Below are 12,688 nucleotides of genomic sequence, written 5' to 3'. Positions count from 1 at the left end.
AGTGTGTACCTACTTCTAATATGAGCATCAAACCCCCACACCTCGTGAAGTTTCTCTTGCCTATCAATGTATCTCTCTGAATAAATCTACCTTTACTCAACACTGGCTTGCTCTTGAATTCTTTACTGCAAGAAGTTAAGGAACAAAATCTGGTGGGGCACATCCCAGGGGCTCAATGAAAGCCTGGGACACAGCCCTTCTCATGCCCAACGTTTTTTATTCTTGTATCAACAGGACTGGGCTGTGAAGGGAGGTCTGAGGCCACAGCTAAGGGACAGAAGCAGCCTCCAGGGCTCCAATTGGTGGGCAGTCTCTCCCCCAGCATGGGTCTTGGGGTCTGCCCGGTTCTCTGTGTTTCTCTGTTGTGCTGACTCCCCAGACATACAGCGTACTCCTAGGCTTGTCCCCACAAAACCCTTCTCTCCAAAATACAAGCACATCATGTCACAATCCTCTTGTTCAACAAGGAAATGTTCAGCCCACTTTTTTCCCTCCCCAATAAAGTACCCAACTGTCCTCGCTCCCATCACACCACTATTTTCTTTGTGAGAACTCTGCACTCTCCACACCCCATCCTGAACACAGGTGCCTTACTGGCTGTGATTGAGATGTTTCTTTCTCACACAGCAAGCGTCCTTTCACTTTCCCCTTGTTACCTTAAAAAAGCATTTCCTGAGTCACTCACCCCTCTGATTCTGAACTAACAAAGTGCTGAGTTTGCAGTCACTATATGCATACATCCCAGTTTTGGCTAGGTTTCCATCACAAGATCTTCATTAAGGAGCTGCATCAAGAAGTTTAAAGAGGCTATTCTTACATCTGAGTGGAGGAGCCTGCAAAAAATTTGAATGGCTTTGAAGAGAGAGTTAACCAGGGACAAAGAAGTTGCAGGTCCTAGTCAAAAGTGTCATGAGGCAAAATGTTCTCCCAAGACTCAGTGTGGCTTATGAACACGGAGTCGGCGAGGAGGAGGTGACAGGCAGTGAATAGGGTGAGTGATACAGGTTACGCTCCCCCAGCTGGGGAAGAAAAGGTTTTTTCCAGTTTTCCAAACAATTTCTTACTACCTTTTTCTATTATTGTCACATACTATTTCCAACGAATTAAGCATATCAATGTCAGTCATTTGGGCCACTTGGGAGAAGCTACACGATGCCATTCACAGGGCTGGGACATGACAGCCACACCAGTCTAGATTGAAAGAACAGTCGGGGTATTTGCAAGGTAATCACGGGCATGCAGCAAACTCCCCAGCTTCAATGACCTCATCTCAATGCTGGGGCCAATAAAACTACCAAGCAAAGTGCGTGATGATTATGGCCAACATCTGTTTATTAGTTAAGTGCCCGAGACAACTGTCGCTTAATGGGGAATGAGTAAGATCAACGAGGCCCTGTCTACCTGGCCACACGCGCCCTGCCTTCCTGCCTTGGTGCAGCAGCAGAACTTGTTTAGTTGAGATGAACACCCCCAGAGCAGCCCAGACGGGAAAGCTCCCAGCTCTGCACGGCCAGACATGTTCCTTTCCTTCTCAGAGCTGATCACAATTTGCTGTCGTCTGTTTTTATGTTTATCCCTTTTGTAACTGTCTCTCCTTCGGAGTTTTGCTCAAGCAGCACAGGGCCAGATGTGTCTTGCGGCCTGCCGGATATTCTGGGCAGGGAAACAGCCGACTCCATATCTGGCTCTGGTGCTGAACAGAGAGGGCAGAAGGCCCAGGGGCCCATGCTGAACCGAGGCCTCTGCACCCAAAATTATGGTCTGATTTTGGGCAAATTATACAGTCTTTTTACCATGAGATTCCTCATCTGTCCATGAAAATAACTGTCCATGGCACATAGAATTACAAGGATTATAGGAAATCACCAAGTTCATAACCTAGCCAAGGGGCTGCAAGTGCATCCTCAACAGACAAATGCTGCCTTTACGGCTCTGACACATGCTAAGCGGGGCGGCCCCACACAGTGAACACTGCTAAGTGCCAGTGGGTTAAGTGCTTCATGTGTGCTATAATACTCTTTAGATCTTACAACAATCCCAGGGTGAAACGAACATTATGCCCATTTCACAGATTCACCAACAGGTTAAGAGATTTTGAATTCTATTCCAAGGCCCTATGGTGAAGAAATGGCAATTTAAACTGGAATCTGTGCCCAGGCCTTGGCTCCATCTCTCTCCAATCCACCTGACCACTTGCCTTTGAATTCCACCTCTCGAATACACAAGTTTCAGCCGGCCAGCTCTTAAATGCAATTTGTGCAGTTTGTCAATGTTGGTTAATTACCATAAACTGTTCTCAGAAACCACTACAGTAAAGAAAGGTGGACGTAAGGAATTCTGCATTGCGTTCTCCTGCAATGTGCAGGATCCCTTTCCTACACCTCCAAATCCAAGTGTATGCTTCCTCCCTGTTTATGTTTGCACACGGCTTATTAAAGCAGAAGGTACCTGCAGTAATTCCATCTCGGTTGCTTTCCAAGGTTGCAGATTATCCATAATCAGTCTGTGAACGAAAATACTACAATGTGAATGAGAATACTGCAACCATGACAGTAAACAAAGAATACTGAAACCAAGTCATTAAAGGCTGCCGCCACCCCCCAGCTAGGACAGGCCTGCAGCTCAGCTGCTACAGCAACTCACAATGGTGTCATCTGAGCAGACTAAGAATAAGAAAGGACAGGCTACTGGCCCGAGATAGCTACGTGCTTGTCTAAAAAATGAATTCAGTGAGTCCAAATATTTGCTTCCTCTCACACATACAAAAGTACTAAATTCTTGAACTTGAGATACCTGGCTTTCTTTAGATAACAAGCAATCTTTTATTGTTCCAACAACCTGGTCTTTGTTGCAAAGCTCCTATATATCCTAGCTCTGCCTCAACCTCTTGGGAGCAGTCCCTCAGAGAGTTCTGACAGGCTGTCATCCTGGCTCGAGTCCTCCCGCCAAATGAAACATAACTCTTAACTTTTAGGCTGCACATGTATTTCAGTCAACAGTTTTGGACACCATGAAGCACCACAGCAGATTTCTCTCCACCTGAACTCTCCAAGTAACCGGAGCCTTGGTACCAGCAGTGGCCCTTTGTGCCCATCCACCTCCTCGGGGAGTCCAGATGAATTTGGGTGAGTGTCTCTAGGTTCTCGGATCTCACATATTGGTTGATGATCCTAAGTTTTATCTGGCGGTGTATCCAGGTATGTGGCCCTCCAGTTGAAAGAAACTGAGGTGAATTACCCACCCAGTGGAGACATATTGAATGGGGCCTGGTTGAAAGATAACAGGAAATATCCACCTTGAGGATATGTCCAAAGTGGGGCTGGTGGAAACATATGAGGAAAATACTCACCCAGTGGAGACATCCTGAGTGAGTCCAAGTTGAAAGACACTGGGTTCAGGACTGAGTGGTTAGGTAAGAGTCTGGTCTAATATTTTCCTCAATTTGGTTACCTCCATTGAATTTTTCAGGATAAAAGTAAAACTCTTATGAGGAAACTTTCAACTCCAAAATTCGGACCATCCTCCTGGCTGGTAACAGCTTTCTCGGGTGACAGAGAATCTTCCAGGAGTGGTAGACACAAAGACTTCATGACACAGAGTTGTCCCTGTGGGAAATCTTACTAGCAAATTTATTCTGAGAACCCGACCTTACAATGGGGAATAGAACTTTCAAAAAAAAAATAAAGAACAGAAGAGAAAAGAAAAAGAAATGACAGATTGCCAGTCTCCAACTATTACCCCAGCCAGGTTTATGTACATACAAAATTTACAACATTAATTGGGAATAAGAAAAAAAAAAACTCACTCTGAAAATAACTAACCAGGCCTGATAAAAACATTTTTTGGAATTCTGAACTTATAAAAACAAAATCCCCTTTAGGGGTAACTTGGATTTCTCTTCCTGTGTCCTTGAAATGTAAATGTTTTATCTTTCTCTGGGTGTTTTAAGTGTGTGTATGTATGTATATGTATGTTTAGTTTATTTTTTAAAGGAAACCTTGGACTCCACCATACAAAAGTTTCAAGTATTGTGTACATATGGTGGCCACGCAAATAAATTGGGATTCTAAGCAATTCTTTGATTGTACCAATTTTCAGATATTTTGCCATCTTAAACTTGGCTGCATCAGCCTGGAACACAAAGGCTTTTAGCTTTTGGAGAGTAAATCTTTGAATTTTATTTAGGCAACACCCCGACTCTCATGTGGAAGTGCCTCTTCATCTTATTGGTTTAAAATCACTATATATATATTATATTTGTATATAAATTGACGGCCATATGATGGATTTTTTAATTTGGAAAAACTTTTTAATTGGTGAAAGTTTAAAGAGATCTCATTATAAACAGTTGTTTTATGGTTTCTATTAAAATCAAGTTTAAATGTAGAAAAATATATCTAATGGTTAACCTAAGAACTTAGTTAAAAAAATAAAACTGGTTTGAAAAGCTACGTTTGTGTTTCCTTTCTGATAAATGTTTCTAGATATGCTAATAAAAACTTAGAATAATTAATGTTAATTAGGTTGAATAACTGGAAAAATGATTGTAAAAATGTCGAAAAAAAAATAAGTGGCTTATCCCAAATGGATAAATATTTTTATATGGTTATTTTGAATCAAATAAATAAAATGGACATTTTTGGATTTACATACAGGGTTTTGATACTACACAACGTAAAGTTAAAAAAAAAAAGGGCCAAAGAGTTCACCTACTCCCCCCCAAGATTAAAGTTCAAACAAGCCCATTTTACTTACCACAGTTTGAAATATATGTATATATAGACTGAAATACTTGATCAATAATTGGGATAACAGACCAATTAATGAAATTAAAAACTGAGAAGTGCCTAAGCTCTTTGGCTGAATCTTGGGCATCCTAGAGACTTCTATAAAATTATATACCATGCACACACACACACAAAAAGGTTTCTGGCACTCCTTCTAGAAATAAGAATTATTGATTAAACTTAATAAATATAAAAATTAAAGCTATAAGATTTAATAAAATTGAGATAAAAGTTTGTGAAATTGGTATATTTAAATGGTCTTTATACAAAACTTTTGCTTGTGTTGTGGGATACATATGTTTAAGAGGAAAAACACTTCCCCTTCTTGGTATTATAAGGCTAGGCACATATCTGTCCCTCTGAAAATATTAATTGAACAAATTAAAATAAACCAATATAGTTACATAAGCCGTCCAATATAATGTAAAACTAAAAACTAATTTGAGTGGCTAATAAAAAAATACAGGTTTACCCTGGGTTTAACTTATAACACAAGGAAAAGAGATCTTACTAAATGCCTTATGCAAGTTTTGGAAGACATATTTAAGTAAGCCTTAAAGTTTTAAAACATGGAATTCTTTGTTTACAGCTCTTCTCACTGATACAAAAATGCCATTTAAGGAGATAAAATACGGCCTGGGTGAGAGAGCAGTTCTCTGGGGACCTGGAAGACAGTGTCTTTGTCTTGCACATCAGAAATATAAATACAACAAACAGTGACCTAGGACTGAGTCTAATTAGCTCAACGAAATAAACCTTAAGGCCAAGAAATTTTTGGCATATTAGAACTCAGAACTCTGAAGGGTCCTTCAGACATTGTGAAGAAATTTTAACTGTCTGTTTCATAAATAGTAAGCCTTAATGATTTGAGCAAGCAAATTCAGCTTACTCCAACTATTATTATACCTATCTTATAAGTAAGTTTTAAAGTGAAGCTATGAGATCTCTAGCTTTTTTCTGATTATAAGCCTGTGTACACATTATAGAAGTGAGATATTTCTACTGCTAAAGAAAAAAAATTCAAAGTCATAGAGCTCTGCTTAATTGACGTAAAAATATAAGAGCTTAAACATTAAGTATTTTTAAAATAACAACTGAACAAATTGACTTTCAGCGTCATGTGAAATGGAAAATATTCAATATTAAGGTAATATTTGATATTGTTTAGTTTAAGTATGTTCTAATTAATATAGACATCTTTAAAGTCATCAATATTATGTATAATACCTTTACTGTACCTAGGTTTAATGAAAGTCAAATAAGATCCTGTTATATCTGTTGCAGATTTGTCAAAAAAAAAAATAAAAGTTATGTGCTGTGGTAAAATTTTAAGTAAATTAAATGCAAATGAGATGAGAGCTTTGGGTAAATATTTAAAATATATGTTTAAAATGTATGTTTAAGATAATCTCTAAGTGTTTGGTATCTTTAAATTCTAGTGTTGTGCTAAATTAAGTTAAATGACAAGATTTTATTAAATAGCTATGCCATTTTCAGATAAAATAACATTGAAATACGAATTACTTAACATTTAACTTCCTCTTACAGTGAAACTAAAGGTATATAGAAATATTAATAAATGGTTGGTGCCACACTGAAATAGTCTCTATTAGTAAGGGAATGATCTCAGTATCCTAGGAAAGTAATATAAATGCGTAAAGGAAGATATAAGAATGGAATTATATTTTGTTAATGAAAAATAGTGACTTTCTCCTGAACCTGGTTACTTCTGAATAGAAGAAAAATAAGGGACACACTAATATAAGTATAGAAAGCTGTGGAAGGCTTGTGGAAAAGGAACCCTGAGGGAAGAGTTTTGTACATGGTCAGAATTGGCTAAGTTTAGAAACAAATTGGGCAACGTAAATGAATCTTAGAAGTAAGCTGGTACAAGATTAGAATTGTTTTTCTCTCTGTTAAGAGGAAAAAATTTTCTTAAAATGTTAATCCTCCTTCAGTAACAGATTGTAAAACTTCTTATACCACTTAGCTGATCTGTTCTGCCTTTACCTTTGACGTATTTTCTTTTTAATGAATTAGTACTACTTTACAGTGATCTATATGTTTATCTGATCAAGTGTTCTGAAATCTTTCAAAAAGCTCCCCAAATATAAAATTCTAATTAATTAAATAAAAATTAATTTAATTAATTAAAATTCTTTTAATCTCCAGTTAAGTTTGGGATGCTACAGAAGGCCCCTGAAACATCCCAAAGAGAGATTTTTAACTATAAAGTTTCATTTGGCATTTTAAATAACATGGAATTGTCAAATGAATCATAAAACTTCTAAGGTTATATTGAATGAGACAATATTATTAATATAGATATTGTAGAAATTATATGGACTCCCTAAAATTCTGGTATATCTGAAATGTTACCAGTGATAATTATGGGTATAGTGAACAGATTTCTTTATTGATTATAGTGTAACGGTGTTTAACCATGCTTTTAAATCTTTTGTCATTTATAGACAGTTAATTGTTTTCTTCTGATGGTTTTGCAAAATGCTTTCTCTTCAAGGAGATTTACTGATTCCTAATAAATTTCACACTATAGCACTGAACTAAACTGGGTAAGACATTTTAAAGTTCTAATGAAAACTCTCATTAAAAGAATTAGTTACATGGGACTGATTAACCTGCTGAATATGGTTATAATTTTTGATATTGTTTGAAATACTACTGGCTTTTAACCTGTTTCCCAGACGTAAAGAATCTCTTCTCCTTAAGCTAGTTATGGTTCACAGCAATTTGATAAATTATACCTATGTAATCACACTTGGAACACTTATCTTTTCTCTCTATCTGATCCCTCAAGAGACTAAAAACACTTAGGTCCCCAGTGGCTCTATCAAACAAATTAGGGAGATCATCTCCTAACAGATATAGGAGTATAAAGATATTTTAAGGATTTTAAAGAGAAAAGAATTTACCTAAATCTGTAAGGCAGAAACCCATGAAAAGCCTTGACGTGTCTTTCTTGGCCTTAGCAAACCTTAACATTCTACCCTGAGACTCCGTATTAAAACTTCCAACACAGCCAATTTAAAAAAGCCTATATGATCAAATAATCAGACTTAACTTGTAAAACATTAATCTTGATTTGGCTATATTTGAGAAAACTGAGGGTAACTTAAGAGAGAAAATAAATTATATTTTAGTGGATATTAAATTCTAGTTTTGTTAATTGAGGTCCATATTTACTAAGACACTTCCCAGATCGTTCCTTGCTGTTATGTCACATTACTGTACGGTTTAATTGAATTATGAAAAGGATACTCTAGGTTTGTTTCTGAAGCTCAGAAATCTATCCTTGGGTAAAGTTCCAATGCCCCATGACCTGTAGCCAGGGGATTATACATACTGCAACAGGCATGACTTAAAGAACTGTCTCCAACCTGAATGGAAGGACCCTTTTTCAGGTACTCTTTAACAGACCATACACACCAAAGCTGAAGGAAACGGAGTCTCGGATTCATTTCCTATCTGAAACATCCCCTGCAGTGCACTGGCCTATCGAGTGCTGCTCACCTTAAAACAATGCCCAAATGGAGAAAAAGCTACCAGACCAGGATGAGAAGAAGACGACATCTGAGCTAGACAGCTGACCCAAGACACCGGACCAGGACTGTATACCAATTACTTTGATAATTTCTCCAACCTTTGATTATGATCTACTCCACTTGTTAAGTTTATGATAAATTACCTATGTCTAGTACTTCTGTGTTACCTTGGTGGGTTTCCCTACTCCAAGGCTCTAATTAGATAGCCCTCAGAAACGTTATTCTAAAAAGAAATTATAGTTCTGTTTAGGCCACTGTTGATCTTACAAGGTGGGAGATTTCAACTGGCCAATTAATACCTGCTCTGACCCTGACCATAAATATGAACTTTCTCATAGGATCAAACTCAGAAACACAAGCAAAATTTTAACCCAAAAATACAACTTCTCGACTATTAAATTCTTACTCGTGACTTTATTAACGTTACTAGCTGTATTACTTATATCCTGTCTATTTTATAAAATTGTTGTCTGTTACATTTCCCAATGTGTAACTAGGCCCACAAGATTGATGATGGCTAAACATCTTGAAGAAACAGATAAAATTTATAACCCTGAATAAAATAAATATAATAGTGTGATTCTAGGTATGGGAATGAGCAAAGATGGGTAAACACTTTCTGTATCATAATAGACTAGTAAGACAGGTGATCCAGAGAACTTTTAGTATCAACAGGGCCTGACAAAAAAAAACTAACACCTTGAATGGCAACTCAGAAGATTCTTCACCTGAACTAGGAATGAGCCATCCTAGCACCGTGGGACAAAATTGGTCATGAAATTTCTCTCAAAATATTGGTCAAATTTAGGACCAAGTGGGAGCACTGTGAATGAAAATACTACAATGTGCATGAAAATACTGCAACCATGACAGTAAACAAAGAATGCTGAATCCGAGTCATCAGCGGCTGCTGCCAACCCCCAGCGAGTACATGCCTACAGCCCGGCCTCTCAGCCACTCACAGTGGTGCCCTCTGAGCAGACTCAGAGTAAGAAAGGACAGGATACTGGCCCTAGATAGCCAGGGGCTTGCCAAAGGAATGAATTCAATGACTCAAATGTTTGCTTCTCACCATACATAGAAAAGCAGTAAATACTTGAACTTGAGATATCTGGTTTTCTTTAGATAACAAGCAATATTTTATTGTTCCAATTACCTGGTCTTTGTTGTAAGCTTCTATATATCCTAGCTCCTCCCCTACCTCTTGGGAGCAGTCCCTCAGAGTGATCTGAGAGGCTGTCATCCCGGCTCGAGTCCTCCAGCCAAATAAAACAAAGCCCTTAACATATAGGCTGAACGTTTATTTCAATGACGTTCCAGAATAGACACAACTCATCAATTCTGTAATGGAACACACTGAATCAGGAACCAAAGCGTGTTTTAGTCCGGAAAATCTCCGGGTTCCTATTTCTTCCTGTCATTATACAATCCCTCTAGAACTCATTAATTTGCTGTCTGCTCCTCTGGCAACAAAACTCGTAGAAGACTCAACTCAGCAGAGCGCCCTGCTGGGGAGAACACCCCGCAGAAGCACTGCAGGCTGCCTGCCCTCCTGCACGCTCTGCTGACCCTTGGTGTCCTCCGTGGAGACCAGGCCAACAGAGCTGTTCCTAACAGCTACAAATTCGCACACGTTAAATAAATCATTTTATTTTATATGATATTTTACGTATATACACATCTCTGAAAACAGCTTTGCAGAAGCTCAAATCTTCAACATCAATCCCCAAGGCAAATCCGGTCCCCAAGGGGAAACAAGACTTAAGACGACGCTAAGGCCTCCAAAGTCCTCTCAAGGACCGTCAACCAAACTGCCTGCAGGTCTGCAGCTGCAGGCTGTTACATGTCTGCTTTTAAAGCAACCCCTTCCTGCCCTCGGGTATTACAGTGTCCCTCTATGCCCTCCCGTCTCAGGGTAAAAGCAGCCGTTGCAGAACCTTGCAGGGAAGCACTGACAGGAGTCGACAAAGAAGATCAGAGCTAAGCTAATACTTCTGATGACACGACCTTGTCACTGTGTCACTTTACAGATGGAGATATATATAGAGAGAGGTGGGGTGATATTGCTCAAAGTCACACAGCTAATAAGTGGCAAAGTCCATAACTCTGCTCTTCCCTTCGGCGTGACGCCCCAGCTGGGACGCCCACAGGGTTGTCTCATGCCTGCCTGAACAATCCTCTCCTGTCACTCATAACCCACCACAGGGTCTGACCCTAGCCTGCCTTTTCAGCATCTATTTCCTCCAGTCTCTCAGGAACAAGGCCGTTTGGGCCACTGTATGACTTCCGGCTCCCGGAAACATCAGTGCTCATGCTGGTCTTGCCTGTGCATCCGGCCCGCTGCTCAGAGGCTCTTCCTCCCCTGCAGGAGTACGTTTCCACTCTCCGCAGGGACACCTCCTCAGGGGAGCCCTCTTCTCGCTCTCAGCACGGCAGGGCCACATCCCGAGCTGCCCCATTAGGACAGTGTGCCCCCAGGTCTGTTAATCAGACCAGCAGCATCAGAGCTAGGGATCATGCCCGGGCTATCCTGCAAAACTACTGCCCGCCACACAGCCCCCAGCCAGCAGGTCACCTGGAAGTCACAGCAAGTGCCCCACCCAATCCAGAAGCCTCTTCATTTGCCAGCATCGCTGATGACTGGTTTCCAAACTTTGGTCAGTTTCGCACAAAACAGCACCTTCAACTGTGAAGCAGAGGGTTTCGCTTCTGCTCCCCATCCTTACTGGTAATGTCAAGGAAAACAAAGAGGCCTTTTCTCAACACTTTTATAATGACACCCTCCCACCCACAATACTCATATGCTCAAGAGCTTTGGATCCACGTGATTTTCTTTCCCTTATGATAAGCGGCTCAAAACACTGCGGGATTCCTTCTATTTAGAGGGTATTTGTACTCAGTTTATCGGCTTTAATCTGTTTTTGTCTCTCTTCAATATCCCTAGCAGTTGCCACCTCTTACTCCCTTCAGCAGCCTCCCTCCCAACATCTACTCTAGGAAATCAGCTGTGATGAGGGGCCCTGGGGCAGTCACAGACGATGCAACTAAGGCAAAGAGAGGGTCCATAATTTGCCCGAGAAGATCAGCTTCAACCCCCAACAATGTGTGTCACGTCCCTGTGTTTAACTCTTATGCTAAGCAAGATAACTTTTTGTAGATTATGGTTATAAACAGATGAGGTATAAAAATACATACAAGGACACACATCTACTCTAAGATGCTCACTAACTCCACTATTTTGTTTCTACTTATTTCTATTAAAAAATATTAAGAACCTCTGCAGTCAGTATAGCAAAATGTTACTGGGCTTTAAATCCAGAATATAGAGGTGTTAAATGTGTCATTACTCATACTTATTTGTATGTTCACAATACAAAATTATTTGAAAGTCCCTCTCACCTCCCCCTACTCACTACTGGCTCTCACCTGAGCTCCCAGACCACACATCTAACAACCTTTCACTTTACCCACAGCTGAACTCATCAGTTTTCCGCAGAACTCCCTCTGCAGCTTTCCCTCCTCAGAGCACAGAAGGACCATCATTTACCTCATTAATCCACCCAGAAACCTGGGCCTTACTCCATCCTGCATTCACAGCCAGCCTTCATCCTTTCCTTTTTACCATCTAAACATGCCTTCAATATGTTCGCTTTTAAACACTGACCATCCCACCGCTCAAGTGGAAGCCACCAACACTGCCCACCTGGACTCACGAGTCTCCCAAGTGGCCCCACAGCCGCTCTCCCCTACTTGAGACAAATGGGACTGTGCCACTCCCGCGCTTTTTGGACTCTTTTAAGACCCACTCTTCTTAGAAGAAACTCCAAGTTCTTCACCAGGTGAAAGTCTTTGCCATGAAATTGTCACCTCAGGGAGGGCAGGACCCGCCCTCTCCCCTCGGCCCCGCCCTCTGGCAGAGCATCAGCTTGGGAGGACCTGCTGAGCTACACCAACCTGTATTCTAAACCTGGTCTGAGTTCTTAGCAAACTGCTTCACTTATCCATACAATTCCAAGGTAAATTAGAAAGATTTTAGATGTTGAGCTAGACTATTGATTTTGGGATTTTGCACTAGCAACCTGCAAGGACATGTTCTAAAGATTCTGTCTTCTTAAAACCACACCCAGGTTAAAGGAGTATTTGTGGAATGTCTTCGGAGGAAAAGGGACTGTACTTTTACAGGCTTTATGTTTTATAACATGAACAACCCGGACAGGGTCACAAATGGAACCGCCTCACAAGTGACAGAAGACAGGTGAGAGGCACAAAGCAACAGGTTGCAAAGATGGTAAGAGTAAACATGATTCTCCAACCCCCCCAAAAAATTTTTGAAACAAC

At 40.2% G+C, this 12,688-nt stretch overlaps 1 protein-coding gene across 1 annotated transcript in view; it reads right to left on the bottom strand.

Annotated features, from left to right (window-relative positions):
- The window catches only part of LOC140688317 (uncharacterized), a 141,632-nt gene that overhangs the window by 92,695 nt on the left and 36,249 nt on the right, over positions 1-12,688 (bottom strand). The window lies entirely within an intron of this gene.

The sequence above is a fragment of the Vicugna pacos genome, chromosome 22, assembly GCF_048564905.1.
Source record: "Vicugna pacos chromosome 22, VicPac4, whole genome shotgun sequence".
Classification (NCBI taxonomy): Eukaryota; Metazoa; Chordata; class Mammalia; order Artiodactyla; family Camelidae; genus Vicugna; species Vicugna pacos.
The sequence above is the reverse complement of the archived record's forward strand: the minus strand, read 5'-3'. Positions and strand labels throughout refer to the sequence as shown.